The sequence below is a fragment of the Balaenoptera musculus genome, chromosome 7, assembly GCF_009873245.2.
Source record: "Balaenoptera musculus isolate JJ_BM4_2016_0621 chromosome 7, mBalMus1.pri.v3, whole genome shotgun sequence".
In the NCBI taxonomy this organism is placed as follows: domain Eukaryota; kingdom Metazoa; phylum Chordata; class Mammalia; order Artiodactyla; family Balaenopteridae; genus Balaenoptera; species Balaenoptera musculus.
The window spans coordinates 54,959,390-54,973,875 of NC_045791.1; the positions used below are offsets into that span (position 1 = coordinate 54,959,390).

The 14,486-nt window shown below is 42.4% G+C and overlaps 1 long non-coding RNA gene across 3 annotated transcripts in view; it reads right to left on the reverse strand.

Annotated features, from left to right (window-relative positions):
- The window catches only part of LOC118898191, a 38,641-nt gene extending 27,063 nt beyond the window's left edge, over window positions 1-11,578 (reverse strand). For 2 of the 3 annotated variants that reach the window (XR_005020634.1, XR_005020633.1), the window contains exons 1-3: window positions 11,040-11,578; window positions 7,014-7,125; window positions 6,812-6,927 (exon numbers count right to left, since the gene is read on the reverse strand). This is a non-coding gene — a long non-coding RNA (uncharacterized LOC118898191). Of the gene's footprint in view, window positions 1-711; window positions 835-6,811; window positions 6,928-7,013; window positions 7,126-11,039 lie in introns of those variants that run through there. The other variant, XR_005020635.1, reaches the window with a different exon arrangement.
- Between the last annotated feature and the right edge of the window lie 2,908 nt (window positions 11,579-14,486).

Consider the following 14,486-nt stretch of genomic DNA (forward strand, 5'->3'; position numbering starts at 1 on the left):
ATTTTGTATCTATATGAGATGATGGATGGTCACTCAACTTATTGTGGTGATCATTTCATGATGTATGTAAGTCACATCATTGTGCTGTATACCTTAACCTTACACTGTATGTCAATTACATCTCAATAAAACTGGAAGGGAAAAGAAATGAATGAATGAACGAATGAATGGTGGGGAGGATTTGGCGAGGAGGAGCTAAAAGGGATGAACATTCCAGACTTCGGGAAGAAGATGAACGGCACACATTCCTGAGAAATGGTAGGGTAGAGAAAGGCGGCAGTGGCTGGACTGAAAGGTGCTGGAGGGCACTGGTGGTGCCTGTGTAGGCATCTGCTCCGAGTGGTGTGGCAGACCAGGTAAGGGGGCTCAGCAAGGACCACATGCTCGGATCAAGGCTCCCTGGGGTTCAGCGCCTGCTCCCTAAGGGCCCTCTCATTTCCAAACTGGCCAGGCGCTCCCTCCACGCCCCCTCCCCGTTCTGACCATACTAGAGAACAAATAGGCATTTGCCAAGTGGCCTAAGGGATTACATGCCCTTGCCTGGCTCCGAGGATTCAATGTTGCCCCTGGAATCGCTGCCCAGGAACAGGATGCATTCTCTCAGCCTGCTTGGAGGCAGCCCAGCGCTGCACCTGGCTCCAGTCCAATCCAGTGCGGGAGCCAGGAGAGAGTACGTGGCAATGGGCGGTGGGTGCTCCCTGGTTCCTAGCACTGACTCAGCTGAGGCTGGAGGTGGGAAAGGGGAGGGTTGGTCAAAGGCAGATTTAAAATAGGAGTAGGCAGACAACACGGGGAGAAGTCATTTGAGAAGAATGATGGATTTCTCAGAGTCCGCTGTAGACAAAATTGGAAGAGAGTTAAAAGTCGTTTTTACCGTCTCCTATAGAATATAAGCGACCCTCATAATTTTAGTTGAATGACAAGAACTAGCTACATGCTAATTGGAAAGAGCGTGGTGTCTGGAGTTCCCTAATCTGGTCCAAGTCCCTTCCTTGTCAGGAGAAGAGCACAATTCCTATTTACCTAGAAATGATGCATTGGCAGGGAGTGTTCATGGATTCATGATGAAGTCTAGGAAAAGGAAAGTTAGTGAACGATAATTTGTTCTTGCCTTCTCTATCATAAGGCAAGAAAGATGGAGCTCTGTTCTCCATGACTGGTAGAGTCTTAAACAAAAATATTTGTAGAGCAAATGCAGGTTAGGATAACCAGCTACCCTTGTCTGACTGACAACTGTGTTCCCTGAGAACAGCCAACTCCCTCTGTTCTTATTCTACACCCACCAATCTGCCTTCTTATCTGCAATCTGGTTTCCTGAGTGGACTTGCTTTGGAGCATCCTGTATACATAACTAGCTCCCGTTTTCAAACAAAGCCTTTCTTCTATTGCATTATTTTTCATATTGGAGTCTTCAATCATATTCTTAGAGGTCCAGGAATTCTTTAGAATAATTTTAAAATTTTGTGTTTTCATTTTAAAGATAATACAAAAATTTTAACACAAGCATCACCTGGATCGCCACCTTTTCATAGAGCAATGCCAATGTTCAGACTAGATTTGCATTTCTGACTGTTTTGATCAAGTGATCACATAAAGTCTCATGATGTAAGTACGAATACAATGTTTCTCAAAGTGGGATATATTCAAGAGTCTACAAGTTCTCAAGTTTGAGAAATATTTCCTATTTTAGATAATCTGACAAGCTGGTCTATACGTCAGTTTCTTATAAGTTTGGCTATATGAATTAATCCTTTCCAGCCTAATCACCCTGAGTGAAGGGGCCCGGGAGTTACTTGATGTGTAAAGCTGAGGATCAGATCCGTGGTATCTGTACCAGTATACTGCCTGTCAGTGAAGCAACCAGCCAGATGACCTCCTCCTGAAAAGCTCTACTCTCTTCTATGTGATAGATGGATTGTAATTGGTTCATCAGACAAACCCATCTTAGATTTGAAACAGAAGACTCTCTGATCCTGGGTAAATCCCTTAATCTCTGCTCTCAATTTTGTAAAATACAGGTGATACTAGCACCACCACTACCAACAACAGGGATCTTGTGCTAATAATTTCACACTTTCTGCCGTGCCGGGTCTGACCCTGCTCCTGACACAGTGCACTAAGGGGCTTATAATTTGCCAAGAGACCAATGAGTTAGGGAGGCATGAGAAGGAATATTTTGGGAGTCATCCCTGAGGTCTGAAGACTAGCTCTGGTGGAACTGTGATAAGTGTCTTTAGGCAAATAGCACATCTCAGAGACATCTTAAGAGTCTGGGTGGGAGTAGCAGTAAGCCTATTTTGGAGGCAAGTAACAAAGTAACAGAGGACTCGTTGGCTCTTGTAACTGGAGTGCAGAGGTGGATCAGGCTTCAGGTTCAGCACTGCCCTCAGGACCATTTCTTTCTGCCACTCTGCCTTGCCACCCACAGTTTGACTCTCCTCATGGGCATAGGATGCCTGCCACGTGCTTCCTCATTTGGAGATGTTCAGCATTCCAAGCAAGAATTGTAAGGTTCACCCTGATTAGAGTCCTCCTTGACATCTGTCTTCTCCAACATTCACATCCAATCTGTCAGAAAATGGTTCTACCTTCAAATTTTATCCAACATCTAACACCTCTCACCATCTCTGCTGCTACTACCCTATTGCCAATCATCAACGTTTCATCTGCATTACTGGAGGCATCTCCTATCTGGTCCTCCCTGCTTCTGCTCCTGTCCCTCCTACCGCAGCCTGAACGATACTTTAAAAATATAAGTCAGATCATGTCACTGCTCAGAATCTTCCAACTGATTCCCATCTCACTGGAGTAAAAGCCGATGACCTTGCAATGCCCTGTAAGGACATGATCTGACTCCCCTGTAACCTCTGACCTCAGCCTCTGCCACCTCCCTCCCTTTCATACTCTACTCCAGCCACACTGGCCTCCTGTTTCTGTTAACAGGCCAGGTGTGCTCAGCTTCTGACCGGGGACTTTATACTGGCTGTCCCCTCTGCTTGGGACAGTCTTCTTCTGGAGAACCACATGGCCCACCTAAGTCATGTTGTCAGTGAGGCCTACCCAGGACACCCCTTTGAAAACTGTAATGCCCGCAGACTCTCTGCATTCACAATCCTTCTACACTGCTTGTATTTGTCTATAGCACTGCTCACCTAGTGTATTTATTGATTTGTTGACTGTTAACTCCCAGCTTGAATGTAAGGGATTTGTGTCTATTTGTATTATTGATGTACCTACAGACCCTAGAACAGTATTTAGTTCATAGCAGATGCTCAAAAATTTGTTGAATTAATGAATGAACAAATTGGACTGGCTTGGATACCCACTGTTCTTCTGAACTCTTAGGTGGGGAATGCCTAAGTCCTTAAGGCTAAGAGTACAACCTACCAAGGTTGGACCAAGCTGGGTGTCTCCAGAACCTGGAATTTAGATTATGCTCTAAGAAAGAATCTAGCACAAATCAACAGATAATCAGTGAGGTTAACAGCACCTATGATGCTTATTTAACATGATTATCCTTGGGTCCCACCATAAACTTACAAATCAAAATTTCGAGAGGCAGGGGTCACAAATCTGCTTTTTATTGGTGTGTTCACTTGTCTCTTTTAATCAGCAGCCTGCAGCTGATTCTCCCATTAACTAAAACAGAATAGTCTGGATAGCACGTGTAAATGCCTGGCAGGAGCAACCCAGGTGTACTGGAAGACATAACTGGAGTATGGCAAAGAAAACTGAGATATGATACATGGCACTGCCCTATCAGAAAAAAGAACACATAAACAGAAGAAGGAAGATGTAATATCAGGTCATCTGCAAATAGTGACATTTTTATTTCTTCCTTTCCAATTTGGGTTTTGTTTTGTTTGCCTAATTGTTTGGCTAGGACTTCCAGTACTATGTTGACTAAAAAGTGGCAAGAGTGGACACACTTGTCTTGTTCCTGATCTTAGAGGAGAAGCTTTCAGCTTTTCACCATTAAGTATGATGTTAGCTGTGGGCCTGTCATATATGGCCTTTACTACGTTGAGGTACATTCCCTCTATACCCACTTTGTTGAGAGTTTTTATCATAAACGGATGTTGAAATTTGTCAAATGCTTTCCTTCAATGGGATGATCATATGATTTCTATCCTTCATTGTGTTAATGTGGTGTATCACATTGACTGATTTGTGGATCCCTGGAATAAATCCCCCTTTATCATGGCGTATGATCCTTTTAATGTATTATTGAATTCAGTTTGCTAATATTTTGTTGAGGATTTTTGCATCTATGTTCATCAAGTATATTGGCCGGTAATTTTCCTTTCTTGTGGCACCCTTAATCCTGGTTTTGGTATCAGGGTAATGCTGGCCTCGTAAAATGAGCTTGGAAGAGTTCCTCCTCTTCTATTTTTGAAAGAATTTGAGAAGGATTGGTATTAATTCTTTGAATGCTTGGTAGAATTCACCAATGAAGCTGTCTGGTCTTGGACTTTTGTTTGTTGGGAGAATTCTGATTACTCCTTACCAGTAATTGGTCTGTTCAGACTTTTTATTTCATCAAGGTTCAGTCTTAGTAGGTTGTATGTTTCTGGGAATTTACCCATTTCTTTTAGGCTGTCCAATTTGTTAGTGTATAATTGTTCATAGTAGTCTCTTATGATCCTTTGCATTTCTGTGGCACCAGTTTAACATCTCCTCTTTCATTTATGATTTTATTTATTTGAGTCCTCTCTCTTTTTTTCTTGGTGAGTCTAGCTAAAGGTTTGTCAACATTGTTTATCTTTTCAAAGAACCAGGTCTTAGTTTCATTGATCTTTTCTACTTTTTTCTTTTCCTTTTTTTTTTTTTTTTTTTTTTTAGTCTCTATTTATTTTCACTCTAATCTTCTTTTCTTCCTACTACTAGCTTTGGGCTTCATTTGTTCTTTTTATTCTAGTTCCTTGAGGTGTAAAATTAGGTTGTTTATTTGAGACTTTTATTGTTTCTTGAGGTAGGCATTTATTGCTATGAACTTCCCTCTTAGAACTATTTTTGCTGCATCCTATAAATTTTGATATGTTACACTCCTAATTTTCATCTGTCTCAGGGATTTTAAAATTTTTCTTTAGATTTCTTCTTTGATCCATTTGTTGTTCAGTAGCATGTTGCTTAATCTCCACATATTTGTGAATTATCCAGTTTTCTTCATAAAATCAATTTCTAGTTTTATACCATTGTGGTCAGAAAAGATGCTTGATATGATTTCAATCCTCTTAAATTTATTGACTTATTCTGTGACCTAACATATTATCTATCTTGAAAAATAGATAGAGAAGAATGTACATGCACATGAGAAGAATATATTCTGTTGCTTTTGGATGGAATGTTCTGTAAATATCTGTTAAGTCCATTTGGTCTAACATGTCATTTAAGACCAATGTTGCCTTATTGATTTTTTGTCTGGATGATCTATCCATTGATTTAAGTGGGTTATTAAAGTCTCCTACTATTATTGTATTGCTATCTATTTCTCCTTTTAGATTTGTTAGCATTTGCTATATATATTTAGGTTCTCCTATGCTGGTGTATAAATATTTACAAGTGTTATAAATTCTTGTTGGATTTACTCCTTTATCATTATGTAATGCCCTTCTTTGTCTTTTAGTCTTTGTTTTAAAGTCTATTTTGTCTGATATAAGTATAGCGACTCCAGCTTTCTTTTGGTTTCCATTTGCACGGACTATTCCATCCCTTCACTTTCAGTCTGTGTGTCCTTACATCTAAAGTGAGTCTTTTGTAGACAGCATATAGGTCAGTCTTTTTTTTTTATCCATTCAGCCACTCTATGTCTTTTGATTGGAGAATATAGTCCAGTTATATAGATATTTAAAGTAATTACTGATAGGTATGTGCTTATTGCCATTTTGTTCATTGTTTTCTGGCTGTTTTTGTAGTCCCTGTCTGTTCCTTTCTTCTCTTGCTCTCTTCCTTTGTTGTTTGATGACTTGCTTTAGTGGTGTGCTTATATTCCGTTCTCTTTCTCTTTTCTGTATTTACTATAGGTTTTTGCTTTGTGGTTACCATGAGGCTTACATATAACATCTTACATCTATAACAGTATATTTTACGTTGATAACAACTTAAGTTTTCTGTCATCCCTATTTATAAGAATGCCAGTTATAGTGGATTATGGGCCACCCTACTCTTAATCTTAATCAATTACATCTGCAATGAATGACTCTATTTCCAAATAAGATCACATTCCAAGGTACAAGGAGCTAGAACTTCAACATATGGATTTGGAGGGGACACAATTCAACCCATAAGACCATCCACTTCTCTCATGTGATTCTGAGATCACCAAACAACTTTCTGGTTACTAGCATGGTTCCCCAGGTACACAGGATTTAGCAGTGAGGGTCCTGGAGAACAAACAGGAGTCTCCTGATCACTGGTGATGAATTTCCCCATTGTGAACTGGCATTCTGTTCAAGAGACTTCCGTGAGTCTGGCTAGCATGAATCAGTCCCTGAGAACCTCATCACTCTAGTTGCACTGACAATGTGAGTTTTGGGGACTACACAACTGTGATTATCTCATTAGGCCTGTTTGCAGAACTGGTTGGCTTCTCTCTCTGATATTATTGTGTTCTCTCTATATCTACAAGAGGGAGCTCCATCTCAGCGTTTAGAAAAACAGCTCTTGAAGCCAGGAGATACGCCTAGTGCATATCCCTTACAAGCCCTATTTCCAAGCAATCTCCACACCAAACCTAAGGTTCCAGGCCTAACACCCTCAAAAACGAAGAACATCACACTGTGTGCCCTCATTTAAAAGGGGATAGAGGTACCTGAGTTGCAGGCAGGTATTCCCAGATATTTTGCCAAAGATGGTCCATCCTTCCCTGGCCACATCTTCCGTGAACAACAGGCATTTTGAAAAGGGGTACACTTCTGAGAGCTAGTCCTGCAGATCAGGGTAAATACATTTATCAACCCAGGAAAATACCCACCTGCCTTTACTATGCTCTCTGGCAGGATAGCCCCCAATACCTTTTTTATCTGGGAAGCTCCACCAAGAAGGAAGGTCTTGACTTCAACTTAAATATTCTTCCTTGCCATATCCTTTTCTGGTACCATCAAATATCTTTCAAGAGCTGTGTCCCTGGAAAGAATACAGGACTTAAATGGAGGTTCTTAGAAGCCCAGATATTGTCACAAACTAGGAAAACTGTTTTCTTATATTAGCTTAGACATTTTATCAATTAACTTCCTTGTTCTATCCGTAGAAAAGGATATAATAAAAATGGCCTTTAAATGGCTCAGTTATGGTTGGTTAACTATATAACATGAACTCTGTGGGCCATTAGCACTAACTCTAAGCTTGAGAGTTTTAGATACAGGCCAGGTTTCTTTAAAACTCAAGCCACACATCCAAAACTTGAGTGCAAGGAGATTTCCAAACCCTGGTGGTTGACCCAGAAATTTAATCCAACAAAATTTTAATATAGTAGAAGCCCTCTTAACGAAACACTGCTTAACTAACTAACTGGATTAACCTTCACTCTCTATCCCTCTCTAACCCCCACTGATGCCAGGTGCACTGAATGCTAGGTGACTACTCTTTAAAACAGTATTTTTCAAACTGTAGGTCTTCATATCAATTTACTGGGTTGAAATAAATTCACTGGGTCATGACTAACATTTTTTAAATGAAACATTACAGAACAGTTGAATTGCACCCTTAGAATCAGTTATTTATTCTAAAATGTGTTGATGTCTATTACATAAAATAATGAAATGAGTGCAAAAGAAAAAAACTCAAAACAAATAAATAAATGACATGAAAAATGATATAAAAATGAAGTTGAATGATTTCTGAAAAGACTCTATAAAGGCAGGTCACTAAAAAATAAATAATAAAAATTGATGTCAAATTAGTGTGAGCTAGAAAACGGTAAAAGATGAAGAAAAAAATTGTAAAGCCTAAAAAACTCCCCACTTATAATTGTTTTACAAGTGTCTTTATGTTCTCTCTCCACTACAGAAAAAGAGAGGCTGGAAATCCTAAACGCAATGAATCAACAGTGGGACTAGTGCTTCCCTGGTGGCGCAGTGGTTAAGAATCTGCCTGCCAATTCAGGGGACATGGGTTCAAGCCCTGGCCGCGGAAGATCCCACATGCTGCAGAGCAACTAAGCCCATGGCCACAATTACTGAGCCTGCACTCTAGAGCCCGTGAGCCACAACTACTGAGCCTGCGCTCTAGAGTCCATGAGCCACAACTACTCAGCCTGTGCTCCAGAGCCTGTAAGCCACAACTACTGAAGCCCGTGCGCCTAGAGCCCATGTTCCGCAACAAGAGAAGCCACTGCAACGAAAAGCCCGCGCACCGCAATGAAGATTAGCCCCCACTCACCGCAACTAGAGAAAGCCCACGCACAGCAGCAAGGACCCAATGCAGCCAAAAATAAATAAATAAAATTTTTTTTTAAAAAGTGGGACTAACGCAAGAAAAAACTATGAGTAAGTTTAATCAGAGGACCCACAGTGAGCCCAACACCTCAAGACTGGGGAATGAATGTATACACTTTAAGTAAAAATAAAAAGTTTAAGGTTTAAGGTGTTTTCTAAGCCTCAATCATATCTAATAAAAGGACTTATATATTTTTAAATTTTGGCCAGTCCTTGGAATATGGTGGAATAGGACTTGACAATTATAAACTCACTGCCCCTATCAAGTAAGGAATCACAAAGCATACCCTTAATGTATCAGAGAATATAATAAGATAACATAATTAGGGCAAAGTATGGAAAAAATAATAGTTTCACATCAGGAAGGACTACCCACTTATAAGCTAAGGATTTGTAATCAGCCCAGATAACTAGTTTTCTATGAAACTTTTCCTGTCTCCTCCTTCTCACTGTGCTCTTGCCCCACTACAACTGGCTACTCCTTCGTGTCCCACTGGCTGCTGTAAGTTTGCCTACTCATGGATGTATCAAAGCTCCTGTGATAATTCCCTATAACATCATTATTTATATATGCATGTCCATCAATGAGACCCTAACCTCCTGGAAGATAAGGACAAGGTCTTGATTGGTATTCCCAGCATCAGCACAGGGTGTGGCATTTGGTAGGTGCTTAGTAAATTTTTGTGGAATGAAAGAATAACTGTGCAAATAAATCAAGCTGTTGTCCTCATTTTCAATAAAAGCAGAAGGTAATTCTGTTTGAAGTAAATCGCAAGTTTGAAATTTAAAAAAAAAGTGTTTTCCAACAACATTTGCTCACTCACTTCATGTCTCTGGGTCACATTTTGGTAGTTCTCGCAATATTTCAAAGTTTTCCATTTTTATTATATTTGTCATGGTGATCTGTGATCAGTGATTTTTGATGTTACTACTGCAAAAGACTATGACTCACTGAAGGCTCAGATGATGGTTAGCATTTTTTAGCAATAAAGCATTTTTAATCAAAAAAAAAAAAAAAGTGTTACAGTAATACAAGCAGAACGGCACTGGTGCATCTCTAAGCCAAAAAAGAAAATCACTGGAAAGGTAAAAATTCACTAGCTGCTACAGCTTGGTTGAAATAACCATTAAGACCATTTTGCCTTGACTCTGGATTTAATATGAACCCTTCTATGATTTTCATTCCCTGCCTTGGATCTTGATCCTTCAAAGGAAGTGCCTAAATAGGCAAGACAAGTATTCTGGTCACTGAAAAGGAGATGTCTTTATACTTCAAACTAATAAGTTGATTTTCTAGCACAAATCAGAAAAGATTCACTGGTCTGAAAAAGAAGAAAACTATTGCTTTATTCTCAGGATTTTTTTCCTTCCATCTCTAAGTATCCAAAATATGATCATTTGTATAACCTAAATCATATAAAGTACTTTTCCTAAGTAACACAGTAATACATACTCTGAAAAGTATGGAAAGGACTAAAAAGTATAAAGCAGGAGAAAAAAAACCACTCATAATTCTACTCCAGCAGAGCATCAACTCTATACTTTGTCATGTTCACTTCCAATTGTCTTTTTTACAGTTTTCTTTATATAATTGAAATTACTATAATGATACCTTTTTATGGTCCTAACAAGATAACTTTATCTATTAAGTTTTTTCTATTCACCCTGCCCCATGAAGAGTTTTCCTTTTTCATAACTTCAAATTTTCTAGAAAAATCTCTCTCTAGGTATCAGATAAATTTTATTAATTATTCAATCCACATTTATTGAACACAAGCTATGTGAAATGTATCAAACTGGTGTCAGAGTATACATAGAAACGACAGTATGTTTAAAGAACTTAAAAAGCAGGTTGAGGAAACAATCCACCTATATGTACACAAAGAAAACATGTCAAGCAACCGCCTGCTTAATGGATTAGGTGGCAAAATAATGGGGTGCATAAGAGGGGATACCCAGGGTAGCTTAGGAGAAAGGGGGCTCATGGCTCTGACAGATAAGACTAGATAAACTCTACATGAATCCTTTCATTGTATCCTCCAGTCAACCTTGTAAGGTGAGTATTATTATTATCTCCATTTCACAGTGGTGGAAACTGCAGTGTAGGGAGATTAAGTAATTTGCCTCAAAGCATAGAGCTAGTTGGTAGGTGGAGCTGAGATTCAATCAAAGTCTTTCTCCAGAGCTGGACTCAGCACTGCCTTCTATGAGGTGTCCAAAAGCCCAGGTGAGTCAAAGAATAAGGGGAGACATCCAATCAAGTGTTAGCAGAAACGAAAGTATGAGCTTGTTACCTGGGGTTGGGAAGAGAGAGTAATAGGCAAGAAAGGAAAACAAATGCAATAAACATGACTATTCAATGATAGGCTTCCCAGGAGATCACCACGGGCAGGACAGGAAGGAAGGCAAGGTGTCTGGACCATTCTTCAAAGATGCTTAGCACTTCGGTCCTACTGGAAGACAGGGCTTCCCAGGGGACCTCCTGGCTTTTTGATTTCGGACACAATGCCTCGCTTTCACCCCACCACTCGGTATAAGTTTGGGGAGAGGGGTTCCTGGAACAAAGACATTCTTCTTCATGGATGCACACTCCGGCTCACATACCTCGGTACATGCTCGCATTCACACACCTTAACCTGGAAGTTTCCCCCGCACTTCTTCTGCCAGTTTCCCACTTGAGGACCACAGAAATGCAGACCTCACTCTCAGATATGGGAGCCCCTTGCAGAGGTTGGTTGGGGAATCGGAGGAGTCACACTGAACCCCGGGCCATCAGGCTCCCGCCATTCAGACTTGAGCACCAGAAGCTAGGTGCGCTCTTGGCCAGTGCCTTCTACAGAAAGCACGGCGCGGCCACACTCCAGCCTCACACCCGCGTTCGGGCACTAGTGCAGCTAAACCGGCCTCAAGGGCTGCGGGGCCTCCGCCAGCCGCCCCTCCTTCCGCGGCTTCAACGCTGACTTCCGCTCCCTTCCCCGGGCCGCGACGCCCCAGCTGTCCCCCAGGCCGCCCGGGGACGTGCGGGAAATAGGAGTTGGCGCTCCCCTCGACGTACGCAAGCGATCACCAGCCTCCTCGTACGACTTCCGCGGGCCCGGCCAGAATTCCGGGGGCGCAGGCGGGAGGGCGCGGCCAGGAACCCCCGCCCCGAGCCCCGCCCCCCCGTGGCTCGCGTTCCCTCCCCCCACCTCCGCTCCGCCTCCACCTCTCCCCTCCCCTTCCGGCTCTCCCTCTTTCCCAGCCCCCACTCTCTTCCCACTCTTACTCCCTCCCTCTCCCTTCTTACCCTCCCCTCCCTCTCTCTTTGCCACGTCCCCTCCCCCTCCTTCTCTTCCCTCCTTCCTTCTTCCCTCCCCCGCGCCCCGCAGGGAAGGGGGCACCCGGCGGAGGTGAAGACGACTTCCCTCCCCAGGGAGCTGGAAGCCGTGACACTTGAGGCCCTGGCCGCACTGGCCGCCTGTGTCTCGGCGCTTCTGGACCCGGAATCGGCAAACACTGAGCCAGTGACACCCGCCAAATGGGTTAAAGGCGAGCAAAGGGGTTTCGAGGAGGCTCTTTTCGGTAAATCAAGTTTTCACACGAATGGCTCCTCCCTTAGGGTCAGGGAAGTAAGAGGCAACATTGCAACTCCTTAGAGAAAATGTTTGGACGCTCTCGGCCCTGAGGCGTGGTGGAGAGTGGGAAAGATTTTAGGTGAAGGAGCAAAAGGCCCAGGTCAGGCCCAGCTCGCCTCTGTCCTGGGCCTCGTCAAGGGGATTTGAGCCCCTTGACGTCCCTGCAGGTGCCCTCCAGGCCCTCAAGGTGCAAGAACCATCGTCAGTGCCTTCCCCTGGTGATCCTCAAGGCTTCACTAGAAAACAGTATTTCAGATTGGGGGAGGGAATTACAACCCCAAATCCTAGGAATTTAGAGCCAACAGTCTGATTCGACCAAAAAACAAAGTGATGTGCTCAAGGGGAAAAAAAAAAAAAAATTAGAAATACAGGAAGTTCGCCAGATCTGAAGTAAAAAGATTGACTTAAGCCCTGGCATTGCCTCAGGCTAGTTTTAGGCCTTGAATGAGTCACTGAAGCTTTTTGAGACCATTTCTTCATCTATAAAATGGAATAATCCCTACCCTCAGGGTTGTTGCGAGGAGAAACTGAGGTAATGCGTGTGATAATGTAAACTATAAAATTCCATACAAATGTAAGCTATTATATATTCTGAGATTTATGGCCTAATCTAAGGAGAAAAGAAAACAGGATAGCTTAACCCCAACTTCCAGCAAGACCACAGTGAAAGCCATATTTCCCAACACTGTTTTAGCAATACCCTGGAGGAGACTCCAGGGACCTGTGGGACTGTCACAAAATTCTTACAAAATTGTCTTGAACTGGGATACTTGTATTTCACCATCATTTTTTTAAAAGCTTACCATCTGAGAAGAGGGAATGTTATGAATCAAAGACTGGGTGTCAAGATAGTGAAAATATAGTTGAGGATTAGGAAACATTCAGTTAAGCCAAATAAACCCTGTTGTTTCTTTGTTGTTTTACTACAGAATTCCTCAGAGCCTTTGGTATATTATGCTCCAGAAAAAAAAAACAAAAAAACACTATTACTAATAGTTGTGCTAATGTTGATGGGATCCAAGTGTCTGCAGCTTGGCATCTTTGCCAGCCTTAAGCCTTTAACCAGAAAGTCCCCCATCTTCCTGACAGTGGGCAATAACCAAAGCAGAGAGCAGCGCAGTGCAGAATCACGGGAACAGACTCTAGGGGCCACCACCTCGTATAGTGAGCCCCTACCACAGTGCCCCTGAGATGGCTTTATAGGCCCGACGTGTCTGCCTCCACCCTGCAGACCCCTGACGCATTCAACAACCTTCACCCTCACTCTTCTCAGTCACCTCGCCTTTCACCCTCTTGGACCTCAGGAACCCTAATGTTTGTCAATGGTGAGCGGACATGTGACCCTTCATGTTAGAAGGGTTTGCTGCCAGTGTCTTCTTATTTAGAGAAAACTACCTCCATGAAGAGAGCCCTCTTTCTCCTCTAGGCCCTTGTCCATTCCGCTCCTGTTCCCAGCCAGGCCACGGTGGATTTTTCCTCATTGAGAGGGGAGACCCCACCTAGCCATTGGCTGAGGTCACTGACCTCACTGTCATGAGAGACTTGTGGCTCCGTAGATATTGTTGGTCAGGATGAGGCTAACTTGGGCATTATGTTTTACTAAAAGAAAAATATTAAATAAATGATAATCCATATGGTTTGTGGATAAAGCAAAATCATGAGGGTTGTTCACAAATGGCTGTAGTTGAGGGAACGTTCATCCAGTGAATAACTCACCTGGCATCAAGGAGTGCCCCGAAGGTATGAGGGAGCCTGGGCGTGGGAGTGGGGGACTGAGACGGGGGAGAGAAAGGGGAGGGAATCCTGTGTGTCCAGCCTGAGCCAGTGGGCCTTCCCTCACAGCATCACACCTCCACACTCTTCCTTGAGTGGAGCTTCAGCTGCACTTTAACACTAATAGTGAGAAAATCCTAACAGTTCTTGACAAGAAAACTCACTGGGGTTTTCAGCAAGAGGGCAGGAGTTTCATGACACTGTATCGCACAGACAGAGCAGGCATTACCTTTGGATATTTGACTTCATGTGCTCAGAGGAGAGGGCCACAACTGTCACTCTGCAGCAATAAATTGCCAAATTAATTATCTACTAATGTCCCCTAAAAACTATCACTCTATTTCACTGCAACCTATTTATCAATAAAGACCTTCCCCCCCCAAAAAAAAAGTCATTTGATATTTTCTCCAAGAAAATACCTCCAAATTGTCAGCAGTCTCCCGTATGTCCTAATTATTGTGTCACTAACTGTGTTGTTCCATTTCTTTTTTCCACAAAATGGGTCCCTCAGCGTTGGCTGATCATAGTTATCATTTTTTAATGTTCAGCTCTGATGGATTCACAATGAGTTTCCCCAAAGCCGCTGGCCATGTGGGCCAAATGCCTCATCGCGAGATGAGTGTGAATTGAGTAATTCCGTCTCAGCCATTTGTGAACACCTCAG